We start from the raw sequence: 18505 nt of genomic DNA on the forward strand, positions 1-18505 counted from the left end.
ACCTAGCCACCTAGCCACCCCCCCACCCCAGGACTCTTTCAAATGAATTGCTGCTCAGTCCTGCAACTCTCACCTTTAGATGTACAATTGAGTTTTTAAAATTAAATGCAGAACTTTATAAATTATCTCTGTTAAATTTCATTTTAGCATCTGTAACCAGTAAATACAATGAAAAAGGATTTATGGAGAAATATATACTTATTTGTACTTTTAAATAATTATAATATTCATATGATATCTTGATTTATCTATTATACAACCTAAAAGGACATCATAGTCATGGAATCTCAGAGTATTATTGTCATTTTGCAGATGGAGAAACAGACAAATAGGTATGTGCACTAGGTAACAAAATCAGAAATAAAAATCTTTGTTATTAGATAGTTATTATAATTACATAATCTGTATCAAATCTGCTTGAATAAATTCCTCCCTTGAAAGCCCAACTCAAGTTCTTCACTCAGTTTTGTGGGATCAGAGGGTTAGAACTGAAAGAGGCTTTTAGTCCAACTTCCTCATTTTATAGATGGGGAAACTAAGACTCAGAGAAGCCCAAACTCACACAGCTGAGAAAATGGGAAGCTACAGAGATGTAATCAACACTTAAGTTTTTCAGTTCCATACTTACTGTTCTTTCCCTTGTACCACACTGTCTCAACTTCTCTCTCTTTCACTTGTCTCCTCTTCCCCTGCTTTGAAAAGAAAGTTCTCTTTTTTTCATATTCCTACTTGAATCTCTTCTTTGTTCTCTGTTCACATTCTCTTCTTTGCTTTTGTCACATTCTCCCTTATATCATGAATATCTTTGTAAAAGTTTCCTTTCCCCAATCCTCATTGTATTATTAACTCTGAGAGAAAATTCAATATCACATCTATTTTCACATCCCCCAAACAACCTTCCATACATTAGCAGATAATTTTGTGAATTGCTGTGGTTGAAAAGTTGTTCACTTAGTGTTCAGTCTTCTGATGATGACGAGACTCTCTTGTCACTTTGGATATCAAACATATAGCCCTATGCTGGGTCTTCCAAATTAGCAGTGTCCACTGTTATAGCTTTCCAGAACCTAGGGTCAATCTTATGACATAATAAGGTATACAAGTAAAATTTTAGTAGAGTCATTATTGTTCAGAGGGTAAAAATTCAATGAACCCTTATTTTTCTGCTGATTTTATTTTCTATTCTTTGTATTTTTCATCCTAATCAGTCAAAATTTTGTCATTTATATATTATATTAAACAATGATCCAATGACCAATGGACTGACATACAGATGGAAGAATTGAACATTAATATTGCCATTCTTATGACAATTGAAAAGAAGTTGAAGTAAAAGGATAGGATGATCCGTAGACTTTCTTTGGGAAGACAAAAAGAGGGATTGGAGAGAATTGGTTTTGTCATGGACTCAAAGGTAACAAGAAACATCACTTCATAAGAGACATTGTAAAAGTTCCAATAAAAAATAAAACAAAAAATAAATCCAGGAGTAACAAATAAAATGATTTTATCATTACCTTACTAAACTTTTTTGTTCAGTTATTTTTCAGTCTTGGCCATCTCTTAGTGACATTATTTAGGGTTTTCTTGGCAAAGATGCTGCTATTTCTATCTTCAGCTCATTTTTCAATTAAATGACTTGCTTGGACCATACAGCTAGTATGTGTCTGAGGATAGATTTGAACTCAGGAAGATGAATCTTCTTGATTCCAGACCTGGCACTATGTTAACTGTACCTAAAAGAAAATAAAGAACTTTATTAATAAATAGGGCAAAGTTTACAGAGAGAAATAAAGTCAGAGGATGGAGTATCAAATTCACAGATCAGCTAGAGGCACTGTTTGCCTGGAATGTGATGTGAGGGGTATATTCATTGAGCCACATTTCTTCTAAGACTTGGAGTTAAAAGAAAATTTTCCAGAATATTCTGCCATAATAAGTCTACATTGTGATATAGCTATAAGGTCTCTGAGTGAGGAGTCTTTATAGGGTAAGAGATAGAAAAACAGGAATGATAGCCTTTGGAGGGGGTTACAAATTGGAGTTTCAAGTCACATTTGAGTAAGAGCAGAAAGGAAACTGTGTTGTTCTGAAACCCTTTATCTTGCCTGGGCCTCAAAAATAACTAGTGAGCTAAGGCAAGAACATTTAGTTATTTTCTCTTCAGTTCAATTGACTCCTTGCATGTATTTAAAGAAGCAATGAAAGTGCAAAAAAATCAGTCTTGGTCTGTGAGTTGCAAAAGGACTTTACCTAGTTGAAAGCTTAAGAGAATGAGGGAAATTAGATTATGCCTCCTCTAAGCATGTAAGAGTTTTGTACTACTTTTTTGGGGGGGGAAGAGAATATTTTATTCTTTTATTTCCTTTTCTTTGTATATTTCCTAGTTTAATTAAATTCTCTACTATTGAATCTGCATTTCTCTATATGAAGCAATAGAATTATACATTGAGCAGAAGTTTGGGCCATCAATAGATTAATTATGAAATTTTTGTTGGGGTTAGGGGGAATGTGTGAAGATAGAATGAAAACCACAGAACAGTCTGAAAGAAAATCTTCTGGAGAGATGTGTATGAACTAGAAGTGTGGTAACATTACCAGGTCCAGACAAGTTGGTCTTTTTGCTCTTACTCATAAATGATTCTCCCATTTCTTGAACTTTCTGACTCCTATGCATGAGAATGCTTTACAAGTTGGAAGGCTTAAAGCAGGACTGGAAAGCCAACAAAGATGTATAGGTGAGAATAACCAATTTTATTCTTTAGGCAGCAGGGATCCAGTGAAGATTTCAGTAAGTCAGACTTTTATCTTGGGACTATTAATTCAACAGATGTATGGATTGAAAAAAACAGAAGCTAGTAGGAAGGAGACAAATTAGAAAGCTATTACCATAGTCTCAGATGAGAGGTGTTGAGTGATTGAAAAAGGGTGGTGATTGTATGAGTGGAGATAAAGGGTCAGATGCAAGAGATTTGTGGAAGTAGAATTGATACTACTTAGCAAGTGATCGTATATAAAATGTGTATTATTATTTTCCTGTTCTTTCTCTTGAGCACCTGTCCACTCCATCTCTTTTCCCCTTCTCCTGAAAGTGAATTGCAAATCTCTTAGCCTCTTAGCTACTTGTTTAAGAAGGAGAGTAATAGGCCAGCACCTTATTTGCTTCTTCTTTCAACTGTGCAGCTATTTATAGAAATATACCTCTTCTCTGATTGTCGCTCTAATACTGAGAGAATGGCATCCTGTAGGGTGAACACCAGTCACACCTAATTATACCCTAAATGATTGTATTGGCATAAAAAGACTTGGCAGACTTCAGCTTTGGCAAGATAGACATTTTTGCTTCTTTGATTTGGATCTGTAATTGATAAGTCTCATAGTCTAAATTATGTGTGTTTGAATTGAGAAAAGTTTAGTCCTCTGGAATTGTTTGGATATTGTTTTACTCTATTTCAAATTTATACATTTATTTATTTATTTTTCCAACTACATGCAAAAATAGTTTTCAACATTCATTTTTTTCTTTTAATTAATGTATTTTTCAGTTACATGAGAAGGTAGTTTTCAACATTCATCCTTCTACAAGTTTTTGAGTACCACTCTCCCTTCCTTCTCCCCCTTCCCATGGCAGCAAATAGTCTAAAATAGATTGTACATGTATTGTACGTGTTTATAATATTTCCACATTAGTCATATTGTGAAAGAAGAATTAGAAATAAAGGGAAAATATAAGAAAAAATAACAGAAATTAAAAAAAAAGAACATAGTATGTGCTGTGTTCTGCATTCAAAATCCATATCAGGATTCATTTTTTTTAGGCTTTTGCAAGGCAGATGGGGTTAAGTGGTTTGCCCAAGGCCACACAGCTAGGTAATTATTAAGTGTCTGAGACCAGATTTGAACCCAGGTACTCCTGACTCCAAGGCTGGTGCTTTATCCACTATGCCACCTAGCCACCCCCAGGATTCATTTTTTTTTGGTAAGTTTTGAGTTCCACATTTTCTCCCTCCCTTTTTCTCTTGACAGTGAATAATCTGATATAACTGTTAAACATTACAGTCTTACTCTAATCTATTTGAGATGCACACATTTAGAGAAACTTCCACTTCAAATGCTCATATTGGTTATTTGTGCCTACTCTGTGGTAAAACCTCTGAGCTCAAATTGGTATGATTGTCCACAGTCAGATAAACTATACCTTGACCCCAACATAGTGACATCATTTTGGTGTTCTTTGAGAACAATGAACAACCAACAGGACTCTAGCCCAGATTCTGGCAAGAATCATGACTATATACATCTTAGTGTATTTCCCCAAATTCCCAGAACTCTTACTTTATACAGAATTAGATATTACCACTCCATTTCCAATATATGGAATTCAGTAGATTCTGTCTGTTTGGAGATGGATCAGTTGAATCCACCCCATACTCTGTTAAGATACTGGGAGGTTGTGAAGCTAAACAGAGAAGAGATAGGTGTGTGTGTGTGTGTGTGTGTGTGTGTGTTAGATAAAAGATGGTTGCAGCCTGATAAAGTTTCTCCTAGAAGTTCTCATTGCTGTATGAGCAATTGGGGAGTAGATTGGTATGTTGTAATTCCTTTTAAAACTTTATTTCAGGGTGTCTAGGTGGTGCAGTGGATAGAGCACTGGCCCTGGGGTCAGGAGTACCTGAGTTCAAATCTGGCCTCAGACACTTAATAATTACCTAGCTGTGTAGCCTTGGGCACTTAACCCCATTGCCTTGCAAAAACTAGACAAAAAAAATTATTTCATTTTCAATTAACAAACATTTCTTTTTTTCCCCTCTCACTGGACAAAAAGGAAAACCACAACCCCACTAATAGATATGAATAATCAAACTGGGATGAATGAAAAACCTAAAAGGCAGTTTCTCAATAATTAATAATCAATTTATTAATTAGTTTAGCTGATAATCAATAAATTGATGGTCAGTGGCTTCTCTTGGTAATCAAAGACAAAACAATGGAGATCGCCAAATGCTTACATACCTTTGGAAAAGGAGGTGCCTCAATAGATGAAAGTCAACCCTGACTGGAGAATAATTAACAAAGGGGTGGACATATTAATGAAAAGGTACGCTAAAAGTCTTCAATTCCTTCTGCTGAGGACTTGATCATGAGACTCAATGGTCTCTAGCAGTCTGGACAAAAAGGAATCCATCTCTACCCAAACTACCCTGATTTTGTCCTGGTTTCCTCCAGTGAAGTGGTTCAATGGCATAGGCTTATTTTCTAAGGGCAAGAATCCATCTAGATTAGATTCTATCTATACTCTAAACAGAAGTAAGCTATTCTAGCTATTCTAGTAATCACATACCCAGAGGATTAGGGCAATCTCTATGAGCAATGTCCCTCAGAAATTGACTGACTGTACTTTAGGAGCTGGTTCTTGAATAAGGAAAATAAAAAACCTTTAAATCCTAACCTTAATCCTAATTTAATAAACCCTTAATCCTAATTTAATAATTGATTATTAATGTAATAGAAAATAATTTCTCTAAAACAAAATACATTTCCACATTGATAATATCCAAAAATAAATGTATGTGTCAATCTGCATCTTAAGTTCATCACCTTTCTATTGAGCAAGAAGTAGCATTCTTCACAGTGCATTATCTGAAATCAAGGTTAGTTATTGCATTAATTGAAGTCTTAAAGTCTATCAAAATTTTTTTTGTTAGAAAATTATTATTGTTATTATATAAATTGGCCTCCTGGTTCTGTTCACTTCATTTTGCATTGTTCATACAAGTCTTTTGATTTCAGTTCTAAAAGATTCTGGGATCCCAGGAAGTAGGCACAGTGGTGGTATAGGGCATAGTGGATGAAAACAACCTTGATGCAGAACATTTGAGTCACAGTCAAGCAATAGTTGGCAGGGAACTGTGTGATACTTGTCAGGAAATAATGGAGTGAGTGCCAGAAAAAAGTTTGAGAAGCTGGGGAGATTTGTGGTTGTGATACAACTGCAACCCCATTTCTAAGGGTGGATCTATTACTCTCATGAAGTCAATACCTGTGTGGGACTAAGTGATCATGATAATTATAACATCAGATTTAATCTAGTACTGTTTCTTTTAATGGTGCCAAGTAAACTTACTTCCTTTTCCCAGATGGGACCCCAAGGAGTGGGTGGTACTGAAAAATATTCATCTTTTCTGTGACCCACATCTCTCTATGTGAAAAGGAAAAAAAAGTTAAAAGACAAAAACTTCTTTTTTGGTCATTTCTAGGTATCCTGCAGATGATCTAAGGGCAAAATGTCCACATTTACCTCATTTCATCTGGACCGTCTGAGTCACTCAAAAGCTTCATTTCACTGGAGCCTCAGACACCTCAGTATCTTGTTTCTATAGAAGTCAGTGCAAACATGTTGCAACAAGTACACAACTGATCTGAACAAGAACCCTTGTCCTATTCATACTTATGAAATTAAGCATTTTTTGCTAGCCAACAAATTATTTGCTAAATCTCAGGATCTCATCCTGGTAGTAATCTATCATCCCTCCTTAATTTTATGCTTTACACAAGCCTTACCTTGTAAGTAATAAGTGAAAGAAGTGTGAAAGAAGGCAATTAAAGCATTTAGTGGTCTACTACAGCAAGCAAGCAGAGGTCAAATGCCTTTTTTTATTTTTTATCATTATAACAGATTTTATGACTGCAATAAATGAGTGAGTGCTTTCTTCAAAGATAAACATCTGAAAGAAAAGGGGGGGTTACATTTCTAATAGCCTGTGGCTGCTGTCAGACATAATTTAATGCCTAGCGCTCTGCTGGCTGACCCGAGTCCTTTGAAGAAGTGAAGCATGCTACTTACGCCATCATGGGTGCCTTGAATCCACTCATTTCCTTGAGGTACTCTGTAGTGCTGCTCAATGAAGACAAGAAACCTGAACTTGGTAATTGAGAATGAATGTCAAGTAGTGTCAAGACTCCTCAATTCATAAGGCTGATAACTCCTCCTGTGATTGCATTTCCATTTTTACAGCTGCTTCTGCTGCCAAGTTTGCCAGCTTTTATTTGGAAACAGACACATGAATCTGACCACTTGGCATTGCCAAATAGATAGCCAGCACTTCTGATTAATTTCCAAAGATTGAGACCCTTTATATCAAAGATAAAAAGGCAGCTTTATAAAAAAATAGTTTTTTTTTAATCAGGGAAAATTTCCCCAACCCTTTTTTGTTGGTAATAAAATATTATAATTATTTCCATAATAATTATACTGCTTCACATTTGACCCTGGCATCAACTTGCTCTGAGAAGTCCTTTCAATCACATAGCTTTTCTGAGATAAGGAAAAGCTGTGAAGCTGATCTCCAATTCTAAATGATCATAGTACTATATCACTGTCCCTTCTTTCAACTACTACAAATGAAAAACCCACATGTCATGACAACACTGTTGCCACAATTTTAAAAGTGTCATTTTCTCTGAAGGGACTACTTCATAGCATTAGTAGGAACTATACGGGTGAAGTGCATTTATAGGAAAACAAAAAGTGGGGCTAGTCTTGAAGATGCAATAGCAACAGCAAGAATCTGGGTTCTACAGATTGTCTCAGATTCTTTGTGAAATCCAATCCCTTCTCATTTCTCCCAGTGCTTGAATTTTCTGATTACTCTGACACTCTTTTAAAAAAATTGTTAATTAATTAAATTTTCCAACTACATGCAAAGATAGTTTTCAACAATCATTTTTTTGCTAAAGTTTTGAGTTTCACATTTGCCCCCCCCACCTTCCCTCTCCCTCTGACAGAGAGCAGTCTAATATAGGTTATATATGTAAAACTATTTTAAACATAATCATGTACAGCATCTTTTTTGCCTGATCCTTCTTCCTCTGCCCAGCAAGAAGTTTCTCTGGGAACTTATCTCCCTACAATCAACCTAATGCTTCTGGCCATTCTCAAAACAAATCTTCTGCCTTGGATCTTCTGGTCTCCAGCTAGAGAAATTCAAGTCCATTTCATGAAGCAGGTCCAGTTAAGGGCAAATATCATTCCAAATACTCTCTCCACCCTTCATGACCTATCAAGGAAAATTTTATAATTCAGTTTTCCTTGAAATGAAATTATTTTAAAAATCAGTTATAGAGTCCTCATTGAAAAATGTATGCCTGACATAAAACCTCTCCTATCCCCCCACAACTTTTTTAAAATATGGATTTTTTCCTAAAGTGAAAGTTCCACTTTCTCTTCTCTAATTAAAATTTCAGATAAGTCAATTGCTAATCTAAAAATAAAAAAAACAAACAAATGCTTCAAGTTCAGAAGATAAACCCTAATATTTCTCCTAATCCTTCCCTCATCATTTCCACAGACAAGAGTGAATAAGGGATGACTTTAGGACTAAGATATTTTACCATTCTTTAAAAAAATTAATTGATAACTTTTTGCTTTATATCTTATTTATTTCCCAATTTATCCCTTCCCCTCCTCTGCCCAATGTGTCACCCCTTGTAACCAAAGCAAAAGAAAAACAAAAACAGTTCAGCAAACTAACCAACGCATCAACTGAGAATAAATATACTCTGTGAACAAGAAATGGAGATATAGTTTTTCCATCTCCCTTATCAATACCCTCAGTAAACTTCAGTGATTCTCTGTTACATCCAGGATCAGCATAAAGTTCTTTGACTTTTAAGACCCTTCACAATCTGGCCACCATTCCAGGTTTCTCGTACATCTGCTTCAGTTCAAAGATGCTGATCTCCTTTCTGTTCCTCCCAGGAGGTACTTGATCTCTGTTCTTCATGTGTTTATAATGGCATTGTACAATGCCTAGATCACTTTCCATTTTCACTTCTCCCTCTTGAAATCCCTGGCTTTTTAAAGATACCACAAATGCCATCTTCTACATGAATTCTTTTTAATCCCTCCAGCAATTCAAGATTGTAACCCTTTAAGGTTACCTTTCTCTTACCCTGTATGTATGTCTCCCAATATGAATTTCCAGAGGGCAGACACTATTTTTTTTGTTCTTGTCATTTTTGTATCCCTGGTGTTTTGGCACATTTGATAACAGAGCTGGACATATGGCAAGTCCTTTAAAACAACTTGTTAATAGATGGGTTGATTCTTCAGGGCTAAGTATGTTCATAATAATTTCACAGTTCAGTTTCATTTGTTTGGGTTTATTTTCATTTACATTGTTTTAGTAATTGTGTATATAATTTTCTTGTTTCTGCATTAGTTCAAACAAGTCTTCCGTGCTTCTCTGAATTCACTATATTCATCATAATTTTCTTGTTTTTTTTTTCTACTCTGATCAATTCAAACAAGTTTTCCATACTTCTCTGAATTCATCCCTTATAGTACAACAATATTCCATTACATTCATGCCTCATATTTGTTTTGCTATTTGTTTTTAGGTTTTTGCAAGGCAAATGGGGTTAAGTGGCTTGCCCAAGGCCACACAGCTAGGTAATTATTAAGTGTCTGAGACCACATTTGAACCCAGGTACTCCTGACTCCAGGTCTGGTGCTTTATCCACTGCGCCACCTAGCCGCCCCTGTTTTGCTATTTTCAATTGATAGTATGTCTGCTTTGTTTCCAATTCTTTCTTACTACAAAAAGTGCCACCATGACTATTTTGGTATATATGAAACTTTCTTATCTCTGAGGAAAGCTTAGTAACAGAGTAGATAGAGCACCACACCTAGAGGCAGGAGAACCTGAGTTCAAATCTGAATTCAGACACTGACTGTGTGACTCTGGACAAGTCCTTATCTATAAAATGATCTGGAGAAGGGATTGGCAAAACAGTGCAGTATGTTTGCCAAAGAAAGTCCAAATGGGGTCATGGAGAGTTGGAGATGACTGAAACAATACAACTAAAATAATTTCTCTTTGAGCTCCTGGGAGTAGCATATTGTGATACTGGTTATCCTTTGCTGTATTCTATTACAGGACTTAAATATTTTATAATGATTTGATCCTTATGGCAAGCCCAAGCAAATAATATAAGCACTGGAGTCATATTATACTCTCATATAAGATGAAAAAAATCTTTGAACTTACACACTGCAATGTACATATTTTACCTGGTACAAATGAGGAGAATGGTGCCCAACATACTCAAATACTGCTGTCAAATGGACAAAGAGAATACAAAATAACATTTTATTCTTCTTTATCACTCTTTTTCCTTTTCTTTTTTTCTTTATCACTCTTTCAATCTCAGCCTATCCCTATCCTTCTTTTTCATGAAGATGTACCTTACCTTGGGACTCAATTGGTAGCTTTGCCAACTCACCAATTGACATAGAGCAGTGACTAGCAGTTTGAGGATAACTAGTCCAAAATGTGTCTTGGGAGTTAGCAACATTAAAGATGTCCTTAACTTGCTCATTCCATCAGGGCAACAATCGGGAACAATTTTGGGCTGTCTGCAAAGGAGAATACCATCTGTATCCAGATAAGGAGCTGTGGAGTTTGAACAAAGTGCAAGGACTATTCCCTTTAATTTAGAACAAAAAAAAACCAGATAGCTTATTGTCTGATCTTGTTACCTCTTAGACTTCTCTTTAAGGATAGGATTTCTCTCTCATCAGACCCAATTTGGATCAAGGTACAACATGGAAACAAAGTAAAGACTGACAGAGTGCTCTCTGTGGGGGGGGGAGGGGGGAGGGAAGCAAGATTGGGGGAAAATGTAAAACTTAATATCTTTAATAAAATAAATTTAAATAAAAAAAGATGTCCTTAAATCAACTTTTTAAAAACAAATTCAGATGCACACGGGAAACTCAGAGACAGATCTCAGAACATAACTGGACTAGCGGACAAAAGACCCAGGCACATCACAACTCTACTATTGCAGTAAAGGGACAGGGAAGAAACAGGAGGGGGTATTGTTCATTAGAGGTATGGTATTATGGCACTTGGATAATAAGGAAAAAGAGGGAGAGATGTTATCATTTTTGACATATCCCAGGGCTGGTTGGGGGTATTGTATTGGCTAAATAAGAAAGGATAGCTTTTGATTATCTTTTACTTTGATTCTCTGAGAGACATCATAAAATGCTAAGACTTTCAATTAGAGGTGTGGGGAAATGTTAGATCATTTCTTCTTTGGCATTCCAGTAACCATGCCCACATAGCAACTAAATCTGGGAACTCAACTGGATGAACTTACACCTGGCTTCCTGGCTACCTTTTCTACTTGGTGTTTCCTTATGAGTAGATGACTGAACATTATCAATCTTGTCACAGACACATACAAGTTTGGAGGTGACCTTGTTGATCCAAAGGACCTTTCAGGGTTTTTTCATAATATCAAAATGACAAATCCTTTTAGCTTTTAGGCATTACATATCTGGAAAGAGACAAAAGTCCATTATCTCCAAAGGGTCCAAATATTGAGCCATACATATAGTTATCCCTACAAGGGAAGGAATTTTTCTACATGTTCTATAAACCCAAGCTACACTAACAAACATAGCCCAAGTCTGATGGAATATGCAATTTTCCATAGTCATAACCTGCCCATCCCCTTACTTCTGAAAATCAGAAACCAAACTATATTTTCTCATCTTTTTTTTTTCAGTAAAAGCTTGGATATTAAAATTACAATGCATTTAGTTTTAAGTGGGGCAGGATTTGGAGGGCTGTTTTGCTAAGCATTTCTTTTATTGTAATCAATGTATACTTTATTTTCCAGGTTCTTTGGACTGTGTTTCTGTTTCTATGATTTTATTTCCAGTTCTTTACCAGTACAAAAATGCTGCTATGAATATTTTGGGGCAAATGGGATCTTTCTATCTTTGATCTCTTTTGGGAATAAACCTAACACTAAGTTCTTTGGGTCAAAAACTATGGGCATTTTACTGACTTCCTTAGTACAATTTGTAATTGGTTTACAGATTAGTTAGATCAGTTTACTGATAGCAACTTCCTATTTTAATTAATTTTTCTGGGTGGAAAACTTAATTGTTTCTATCTGCTAAAGGAATACAAATCCTTCCAGTGCCTACTAAATTTTTACATTCTGGGCTAAAACCAAATTCATTGCCCTAGATATAGGAAATATCTCCTTAGTACACTCAGAAAATCAGTGTTTCTCTTTAACCTTCAAGTTTTTTAAAAGCTGGATGGATCCCCATGAAAGAGCTATATTGTTATTTAACCAAAATACTTTCTAAATAGCATCAAATCAGATCACTTTCTTAAAGAAACCTATTAATTATGGTTGTTATGCAGGTAGTGAATTTATTTTGATTATGCCTTTGTTTTATCAATTTGTGGATCTGTGAAAATGTACTTAAAAATCTAATTTTACAAACTATGGGGCCTTGTATTCACTTGGAAAGTTCTCTACATGTCATTCTTTAGCTCATTCTGAAATCCCTTCTTTACAACTGAAACATTTTAAGGGTTTCCAGATATAAATTAGTCATTTAGAGTCATGTTATTACATACCCCATTGTTGTTACCAAGTGGCAGAGCAACTCATCTTGATTTTCAAATCAGTCAAGTAATGACTGGGTAGTTTCTTAGTTTTTATTTTGTTAAGTTTGCTAGGAGGACTCTGGGACAGAGTAATATTGGTGGTTAAAATAACTAATTTGCTGATGCTTAGGAAAAATAATGAGGTTGCTTTTTCTAAGAACTTGGCAGACTGAAAAATCAGTCATCAAAACACATTTTATATTTCAGTGACTGAAAATCTAAGTGTAACATTGTGAAGAATCATTTTGACTTGTATGACATTTTCTAGTAATATATGTAAGGAAATGGAATTGAAATGAAAATAGAAGATCTGATATCATTTTCAAATGGTCTATTTGCATTCATAATTGTTAAAAACTTTAATGTAATCATGACTTAAGGAAGTATTTGAGATATCTTAGGTATTTGAAATGTTTTCATTTGAGATAATATTTTAGAAGAAAAATTCTTGTTTTTACATTTGCAATGTGCCCATCCCCACCCCCTTTTTTCCTATCTGAGAGAGTAGAAGAATGAAAAAGAGGTTTTAAGTTATGCAAAAGGTTTACTAGAACCTTTAAGTTGCTGAAACAAATTTGAATCACATGATATGGCTTAGAAAATGACTTGGGGGGAAAAATCACTGAATGATTCCATCAAATATCTTCATATGTCCAAACAACAAATTCGATTAATGATCAGTATTTTTTCTAAAAGAAAAGATCTAGATAGCTGACTGAATTTTTGGTTTACACCCAGATGTTAAGCCTGAGACTATTTAGCATTTCTATGAAACTTTAGAGATGCTTTCAGACTTTGTTGTCTAACAAGCTGTGTTTTGTACAACACTGAGTCCTTAATCTGATCAAATGGCTATGATGAAAAGTTCCCTTGAGTTTTAATATGACAATTTAATGCTTGGAAATTACAGTTTCTTGTTCTTGTATTTAGCTCAAGATAGGGCATTCCTTTCTGGAATATGGACTATAACCTCTGCTGACCTCATTCTTTTACTATTGAGAGAAACTCTGAGCCACAGTATAGAACTTAAATGTCTTTATTTTGTCCAAGATCTCTGTTTCAGAATGCATTTGTGTGTGTTTCTGTGCACTGTTAAGCAGAGACATGATTGAAAAGTGGGTGATTCACATCACATTTAACTACTAATTGGAAAACAGTCTTGCTGTTCAATTTATATCAAGGCAAACATGAATCACACTGTGGCAGGGCAACTAAATCAATCCTGAGTGAGCATTAGACCATCATTTGCTGAAGATTTTGCTTTATTTAAGGACTCTTGGCTTATCTCAGTTCTTTTGTATTACATGCTTTAAGATGTTGAGATTGATTCAAATTTTATTATCAGAGAGTTCAATAACCTTGATTGAAAAATTTTCAGTTGTTAGTTAAATTTCATCTAATTAAATCAAATAATTGGCATTTGATAGGCCCCTGAAGTACTTCTATTAGCTTGTCTATGGATTTAATTTTTCTAGAGAGCATTTTCATGTTTTTGGCAGTCTTTGTCATCATGAATGCCAAGAAAATATTGTGTGTGTATATTCCTTCCAGGTTGAATGTGTACTTTAGGTTATTAAGGAAATTATATTGCTTTATCATTACATTGAAAATCCTTTCCAAGAAACATGCTTTGTTTACTTGTTTGTTTGTTTGACCTCTGCAATTGTGGGTCTTTCATCCAATAGAGTCCCCTTAGCCTGATCCATGAAATGACTTCATTATATTTGAAAACTAAACCACCTGCAGGTTATTGCAAATTATTACTCCATTTATATAGCATCTTACTTGCAACAAGAGAATTAATGCATTGAAGTTTTTAATTATACAGGGAAAGTACTTGTTCTTTAAAACATATTTACTCTCTTTAGTTCGAAAAGTTTTTTTTTTTAATTTTACAAAATGGATGTGCATAAATGTTAGAGTAATAGACTCAGGTTCAGGAAAGACCTCGAGATTTGAATCTTGTTTGTTAGCTGTGTCACTTGTTAGCAAGCCAGTTTCATATACAATTTATATGTATATACACATACATCTTATATATAATTATACACACATATTTAGGGGAATATGTCAATATAAATAAAATATGCATCATGCATTAAATATGCACACATTTATATTTTATATGATATATGACAGAGTCAGCATAGAGTAAAAGTAGAATGCTAGAATTAGGGGTCAGGAATAATTTGGGTTCAAATATTACCTCAGACATTTAATAGTTTTGGGTTACTGAACAAATCATTTAACCTTTCAGTGCCTCAGTTTCCTCCTCTGCAAAATCAAAGTTATATTCTAAGCTCTAACTCTTCTAGATCTAAGTCTATGGCCCAAGATCTACCAGTTCCAAGAGGGCATCTTAATATTAAAAATCACTTAGTACCCTTAAAAAATACATATATCCACACATATACATATACATATATATATATAAAATTTGCTATTTTATGATCTCATTAAACACTTTGTTTTGTATCATGTTCAATCTTTGCCTTTTGGCACCTAGAATACCACAAATTTATCACAACTGGAATTAATATGTGATAAGTAAGCATGTGCTCAATTTTGACATGGGTTTAATTACCTGGGTAGCTCTTAGGCATCAGTCAGTTCCAACTTTTTTTTTTGTTCTATTATTATTACACAGAGAAAGAGAACTTAAGTAAAAATTGAAGACTGCTGCAGCTGTTAAAAGCCATTCGAAGCCCATTGAGTATGAACAGAGCTGCTGAATAATGCAGACAAGATAATGAACTGGAGACAAATGATCCCAGGAGACTCCCCGCTGGGTAAAGGGAGAATATACTTAGAAGCTAGATTTATTATCTTAACATCTTTTGTGGTGACCTCCAATTTATTGGAAATACCTGAGACATTTATAAACTCTGGGTTTCTCATAAACTATAGTCCAACTTGCTTGTCATTTCTACCTCTGCTTCTGGGAGCTATATATCAAAGTTGGGGAGACTCAATCTGAGTAGTTCCTAAGGAAACCTTAAAGAGTTACCATCTGTGAAATGGAAAACTGAGAATTAACCTTCTGTGAGAAGAAAAGAACCTATAAAACAATCTCATTTAATTCATGTCAATTCAAATATAAATATTGGTCCTTAAACCAGGAAAAATATTCTGATACTAGGGTTTAAAAAAACAACTAATATTAACAATAGTTCACTTTTATAATGTGCTTTATAGCTTATGACAACTAAAATTTATACAATATGTAAAGTAATTTACATTTCTTTATTTGATTTTTCACAAAAACCCTCTGAGCTAACTAGTCAAAGTATTAGGATATCAGAAAGAATACTTGGGGAGGTTTGGATTCAGATTTTGCCTCTGTCAACTTATTTTGTGATCATCTTGTTCTCAATTTCTTCATTTCTAAAATGAGAATAATCAGAGCATCTACCTCATAGGGTTGTTTTGAGAGGCAAATAAGATGATGTATATAAAGCACTATTACATGTCAGCAATTCTCTTTCCTCCACAGATGAGGAAACTGAGACTTAGGTTAGTTAATTTGCCCACTACCACTTACATGGTAAGTGGCAGATATCTAGACTCTGTCCAGAATTCTTTCCACTATTATACTATCTCTTTTCTTATTCAGTTTTTCATCATAAATTTTTAATAAAGCTCAAACCATGTGGTTGATAATTTGAAATTTAAGAAGTGTGCTACATTCCTATTAAGATCTGTCTATTCTTTACCTCATCATATATATATTATATATATTAATATAGGTCCCATTTAATTATTTTTTTAAATTTTTTCCCCATTTAATTATAATCAACCCTAAATTTCCCTCTTTTGGCCTCCTTAGTAGATGTATTTCCAGAGTAAAGACTATTCTTCCTTGGAGTAGAAGAAATTCCTTCATAGATAATTGGAGCAAAAACCCACAACAAATTGTGAAAAGTAGATTCCAGACAGCTTTGGCTTAGTGATGCTCACAAATTTATTAGCTAACTGTTCAGTTTTCCATCTTCTTTTCCTGTACTGAAGCAATATGGTCTAACAGACAGGGCATTGAACTGAAGTGTCAGGAAGACCCAGATTGAAATTGTGCTCCATCTAGGGCAAGTCACAGCTTCTCTGAACCTCATTTTCTTCATCTCTAAAATGATCAGTTTGGACTTAGTGTGTTCTAAGTTTCTTCTAGGATCCTTTGAGCTCAACTAATCTTTATTGTCAAAGTAAACTGGTTTACTAGTTTCTCTGTGTCTCTCTAAGCCTAAATCATGTCTGTGAAACAAAAACAAATAAGCAAACAAGCAAATAAATAAATAGACTCAAAAATTCTATGTTAATAAAATGACTAATTTAACCTTGAATACCAATATTCCAAGGCGTCTTATCACCATTAATATTATAAATAAAAAACAAGGTAAAATATTTTTATTTTCTTTTTAGTAATGTCATAAAAGTAGTTATTAATTATTGTTGTTAGTTTTAAAAATGCAGATAAATTAGAGTTTTAACATTTAAAAATGGAAGGACCAAAATGTATAAATACTACATGGCTACAATTAATATTGAGGTTTTTTCCTTTTCAAGAATTACTTTTAAAAGAAGGAAAAAACAATGGTTCATTGGGGAAAGTCATACCTTTCCACTCAGATGAAATATACCTCTCTAGATGAATGAATTTTAATGGAGATGCGATAAAAGCTGGGCTTTTAATACCGCCAAATGGAATGAACTAATGCTTTTCAAGGACTATGTATATATGATGAATTCACTGTTTTTGACTGTTGTATTGATGAATGAAATGACAAATTCTGGACCATCTTCTGGCTATCTGGAACATCTTAAAGATGTATCAAACCAAATATTTGTCATTCCAGTGAAGAGTTTTTTCAAGTGATCTCTGAATACTCAAATTTCCTCTCCATATCACTCTAGCTTTAGAGAGTATAATGACATGAATAAAAAGGATACCATGTAAAATATATTGTGTGTTATTTATTGTGTATTACAGGAGTGTACACATATTACATTTATAATTATATAATGATATTTGAAATATAATATATAACATAACATAGGTAAACAATATTGTGTAACAATTATGTGCATGCATATACACACAAGTAGTAAGTGTATGTAAATGTTAGTGAATATAAATTATGTATGTAGTAGGTATAAATGTGTGTATGCACACATACCAGGATTTTGTGAAACATTACAGTATAGTAAAATGGCTACAAGACTTAGAATCAGAAGACCGATTCAGATTCAGCTGTAGCTTTGTGAACATGTCCAAAATTTGTTGGAAAATGTTCAGGGGCATCCTGTTACCTACAGATTAAAATACAATTTTTTTTAGTCTGACATTTGAGATTCTCTAAAACCTAATTACAAATTATCTGCCTTATTGTACACTTTTTCCTTTCAAAGACTTGATATCAGAACCAAACTGGATTATCAGCTGGTCCTTAGTATTGTCCTGTGTTCTCTCATATCTGAGCATTCCCATAAGCCCTTCATCATGACTGGAATTTTTACCATCCATTACTCCACTTTACTGTATTTCAGGCTATCACCTAACTTTTATCTTGCTACTGGACTTCAATGGCTCTGAAAGAGGGAATTAGGCTGATGAGCTTGTGCATCTTTGCCTCATTTAAATCTAATTCATACATGAGTCAAAACATCACACTGTGATATCATTGATGCCCTTCAAAAAATGCAAGACAAACAACAGCTCCACTTATTGAAATCCTCTTCTTTCAAAACTTGATTCAAATTGTTCCTCCTACATGAAGCCTTCCTTGATTTCCCCAAATGAAAATGATCTCACCCTAATCAGATTGTCTTTTAGTTCTTTAGATCTCTTGTATAATATTTATGTCACATCCCTTTGCTTCCCCTTTCTTCTCCCACATCCTCAATGAGATTGCTAACTCTTTGGAGACCAAGATTCTTCCTTTCATTTTTGTGCAACAGACCTCTAGTAACACTTGAATTGAGTACCAGTACCTAAGAACTGTATTTCTATCCATCACAGAAATAAATAAAGA

The sequence above is a fragment of the Macrotis lagotis genome, chromosome 8, assembly GCF_037893015.1.
Source record: "Macrotis lagotis isolate mMagLag1 chromosome 8, bilby.v1.9.chrom.fasta, whole genome shotgun sequence".
NCBI classification, from domain to species: domain Eukaryota; kingdom Metazoa; phylum Chordata; class Mammalia; order Peramelemorphia; family Peramelidae; genus Macrotis; species Macrotis lagotis.